This window comes from Etheostoma spectabile, chromosome 17 (assembly GCF_008692095.1).
Source record: "Etheostoma spectabile isolate EspeVRDwgs_2016 chromosome 17, UIUC_Espe_1.0, whole genome shotgun sequence".
In the NCBI taxonomy this organism is placed as follows: domain Eukaryota; kingdom Metazoa; phylum Chordata; class Actinopteri; order Perciformes; family Percidae; genus Etheostoma; species Etheostoma spectabile.
Genome location: NC_045749.1, coordinates 4081843 through 4087012, shown reverse-complemented (window position 1 = coordinate 4087012; position 5170 = coordinate 4081843).

Genomic DNA, 5170 nt, shown 5'->3' with positions numbered 1-5170 from the left:
CAAATGAGAATTTGTTCTCAATTGACTTAAAAATAATAATAAAAACAAAAAAACCTGTACTGTCAAAACACAAGACTTTCACCCAGAAGCGCATGTTTGTGTCCCAGGAGTACTACTTAAGCAGGTTTTAAGCCAAACTCTTTTTTCTAATCATAAGTAGTCGTTTTGGTGCCTAAACTTAACTTTTGTCGGCGCATGACGGTCACCTTTTGTCGGCTAGACTGCAGCGACCCCTGAAAGGACTGTCACCTCGCGCAGAGCCGTGTCCCTGGCACACAGTCCAACCACAGTCACCTTTTGTAGGCTAAACTGAACAGCAACTGCCTTTCAAATGACAAATGGCTGCTTTTCTTGACTGGTTTAATATTTTGTTGTTTTGGAATATTTGTTGGACAAAACAAGACATTTGAAAATGTACTGTATGGGCAGGATATTGTTCTCAACATCTTTCACTGTAGACCAAACTATTAATTGATTGAGAAAATATCTGCAGTTTAATCGATGATGAAAAGAACCATTAGTTGCAACTTTAATTCCAGTTTAGCGTTAGTCTGATGAGGAGACATTGTGCTCTGAACATCACCTAGGTGTCATCATCAAAGCGTTGTGGTATTTATTCTCCCAGGACCAAAGTGCAAGGCTGTTTTTTTCAGAGGAGCCTGTTCACATAAAAAGCACTCAGAAATGCAGAAATTCATCAAAGACAAGACAGACCGAGCTCCATCAACAACCCATAACCCAGAATGCAATGCAGCCACAAGTTACATTTAAGTGAGGGACACAGGTGCAATCATACGAATTTGCCAATACGCTCATTGCTTACTGAAAGCAACAAGCATTCTGGGAACCAAAAGGTTAATTTCTCAACTGAAGTAGAATAAGACAACACAGGTGAAGGGCCATAACAAAATGTAAATTATTAAAAACCACTTCATCACTAAGTAAGTCCTGTAATGAATAGAACATCTCAAATGGATATTTAACAGTGTAAAAGTGGATCAAAGGGTGACATTTATTTTGTTGTTTTTTTACATTTATGGACACATTATATCATAAACATTATAAGTTGTTGTGTCAGTATCACACAACCGCGGTCAGAGCACCTCGATCTGCTACATCACTCTGAATTTAGAAGGAAATTAATCTGTTTTGCCTGTTCTGCTGAGGAATGGGTTTTCAGGAAAAGCAAATTACCCATTTACACTCATCTGAGTGGTTATCAGATCCATGTCCGTGTGAAATTAAACCCATTTCCAACCCAGGAGAGCCTGGACTGTGCACGAATTGCGCAATGATCCCTAGTTTGAAGAATCACTTTTCCTCTGGCGAAACATGGTGCTGATTACATATGGCCTGCTGGCTGCTGATAGTGAAAGCCAATACATCACATTCTCATTTTATGCTGACTGTGAGAGCGGTACATATATGTAGTGGGCAGTATTGCTTCACAATGATTACAAAATAAATGTTTACTCAAGCTGTCATGGTTTGAAATCCCATCATCTGCTGAGTGCAGTGTATCTGAATTATTTGAATGACCTGCAGAGGAGTTCAAGGTGCTTATTTTTCTTTAAAACTCGGCCTGGCAAAAAGAATCCATTAAGGGTCAACCCGATTTGAGCCTTGAGTCTTCAAAAAAAGTTTAAGGCATACGACAGTCGCATTTGTTTTTTATTTAAATGAATCAGGATATTTAACATATAAGCATGAAAGCAAGATGGATAAACTTGTAGGAGTAAAACCTGCTTATTCTAGCTTGAAGATATAGATTGAAGAGGTATAATGAAATCATTTGGGTTGAAAATAAAGTTATTCTCAAATTTCAGACCAGCAAGAGATGTTTCTATGCTTTCATCTGGGATTTATGAAAGTGAAGAAGAAGGGTCAGAGAACTGCTTAAATTATAAATGTAAATACGTGAGTGTGCAGCAGTAAGATGGTAGAAAATATAACATGCATGCCCTGTTAACCTCCCCGACAGAAAGGGAACAACCAAGAGAGATCAGATCAGCACACTGCTGCAAGATCATTAGCTAACAAGCGTCAGCCAGTATCAGCTCACTGAATGAACAGTGACAGTCCAGCAGACAAGTCACTCTCCAGTTTCTCTCCCCATGAGAGAGCTCTCCACTTCCATTCACACAACCTGAACAAAGGCTAAATGAGTCCCTAGATAGCTGTCTTGGGACTTTTTGGGAACCCAGTGAGGCAGGGTTGAGTGCAGAATATCTTCCTTGTGAGCTCCACCACCACCAGCCCAGATTAAACACTCCTGTCATCCTATTTTAAATAGCTTGTTAATTAGCAGCAGGGTGGCTGGATGTAGTCATTAAGGGGTTCAGTGCAGGAAGTAATTCATCACAAGCCTTGTTCATGTGCCGAAATCAATATAGCCTTTGCTTCTCTTTGGTGTTCCTTATTGATTTTGCTTATTTTGTGGAACAGGAGCTGCATCAGCTACTGTATTTGAGGCACACTTTCAGGATGGTATCTGTGCTGTTTATTTTATTATGGTGCAATATGTAATACTGCTATAATGTTTAAAACAGTTACTGCAGTACAAATTCAAAATACTGGAGAGCGCTGTTGCCCCCGCACCCTCCTCCCCAGACTCGAAGTTCACGGAGGTTGCCAGGCTGATACCACAGCATCAACGTAGCTAGACGCTTGTATCACATAGCCAGACATTACTTCACAGCACAGTAGCTAACGTTAGCTGCCGGCTATATTGACAGTCATTAAAGCCTGTGCTTACGCGGAGCTCTGTACACAATTTACAGGCACACTTTTTCAGCTTAGAATTACGTTATTAACCGCTAAAAACACAATGACCTCGCTGTCCTCTCTACCCGACGGACAGACACACATTCTCAGCTTAGAATTACCGTGAGAACCTCTAAAAATAATACTACCTTGCCGTCCTCTCTACTCAACTGAACACACTTTATTGGCTTACAATTACGGCAAATATCGCTTAACACACAGCAAACCCTCGGCCCTCTCTTCCAGATATACAGCCCCCTCTCTTGGCTTCCAATAATTTACCGTTGTCGGCTACGGCCGCTGAAAAGGCTACACGTTGTAAACAGTCGTGGCCCGCTTGCCTGGTCCTCTGGTAACGTTAGCTAGCAGTTAGCTGGGTTAGCATCACTGCGTTAGCTAGGACCAGTCGGGATCACTTTACTGGCTGTGTCTCAATTGTCTCAAACACTTCTCTTGCTTTCCCCTTAATGCAAACACAACAAACCATGTATTTATCCTCTTGTGTCCATTTTTTTTTTAAAGATAATTTTGTTGGCTTTTCCACCTTTACTTGATAGGACAGCTAGGTGAGACAGAGGGGGAAGGTTTAGCTCTGACACTGCGGACAGCAAGTTTGCAGCAGCAACATAAGTCAAGTGCTTCCAGAGTTTTTCAGGACAGACCCCACAAGAGTCTCCGTGGTGCAAAACATAGCAACAGAAGGGAGAAACACAAGAATCAGGTGTGTTTGAGTTTATGCACTGCTTGGATGTCAGGCTGTGGATTCTCTTTTCTCTTGTTGAACTGAGCTAAATCTCAGACTTGAATGTTCCTTTTCCCGCCGGCTGGTTTGTCAGAGAAGAGAACTTCAAGTTTCTCCCCGCTGTCAATGTATAAATAAGAACAGTTCCTGTCTGCATATTGTTAGCTGTAAAGCATTTATTCCATAAGACAGAAAGCAGACAGGGATTTATAATGTTTAGCCGAGGGAAAAACAAATTGAGTCTGAGCTGCAAATCAAAGCAAAGAGATATGAAGCAACAAATCTGAACAAATCCCCTGTTCTCTTATTTCACAACAGTTGTAGTTGTGAAATATGTCAGATCGTGTTTTGAGGAACAGTTGCATTGTAAGGTCACTGTGGAAAAATGTGTCTGACAATTTCAAGTCATTCATATGCTTCAGTACGCATATGAAACGTATTGTCATTTTCATGACACCGCTCATGGATACTATGATATTAGCCTGATGATACGTGACAATGAACCAATTATAACATACAAACTACACAATTCATGACATTGTAGGGGAGTACAGCAGTGTTTTAGCAGGTACAGTATACATACATTTGTTATTGTTATGAAAGTATAATCAAGAGAAAGTAAAAGCCTTTATTGAAAGTTCACTGACAGTTGGTCACATTTTGTTTTTTAAATGTCCAACTTCATCAATTTTATTCTATTTCAGTATTGTTATGTTTGAAGTAGGGCTGCAATTTAAGTTCATTTTCATTATTGAACATCGATTAACAGTCCGATCTATAACATGATGGAAAATACAAAAAAATGCATTGTGAAAAGCTCGAGGTGAAATGTTCAATAGTCTTGTTTTGTCTGACCAACAGCCCACAGATCACATGCACTCAAGTATGTCCCGAGACAAAGAAAAGCCTCAACTCATCACAATTTAGAAGCTTGAACTGAAGAATGTTTTGCATTTATGCATGAAAAAAGTTTTAGTCACAACATGTGAACTAGTTGTTGTTTAAAAGACATCATTACTGATACACACTTCAACCTGTAAAACAAAGCTTAAATACTTAAATATGTGATGATTTAGCATGCAGTCATGCTGATGATTGCGAATACTAAACAAACTTTCAGGGGATATTTCGCAACACCTGCAGCTTATGAAACACTGGTTCTGTTGCAGTGCACAGTCTGCAAAATCTAAAAAAATTTTTTAAAAAAATTCGGCTCTTCAGAGGAAAGCTCGCTCTGTCTTTCCTCTTTCACACTGAGAGTGGCGCAGGGATAATTGATTTGTTCTGCAGTTTATTATCAGGAGTTTTTCTCTCTGGCTGTCCAAACATATTGAAGGCAGGAGCGAGGGCTGGAAGACTTGATAGTCTTGGCAGTGTGTCCACACAAAGTCAAAGCAAAGAAGGTAACAACTGGGAAGAAAAGGAGATTGAAAGGAAAAAAGGAAGAAAAATAGGAAGATTGAGGATGCAAGCAGTATCGAGTTTATGTGTTTGAGGAAAAAAGCCTTTTATTCAGGAAATAAAAAGAAAAAAAACAACATAAAAATGGATTTGGGAGCACTTAGTGTGCAGTCCCCTTTGCTGTCAAACTGCCCTAGAGTGAGACACTCAACCCAGAAATAAAGAATCCATACCCATCAAACTTTCTTTGATGAGGTTTAAAAT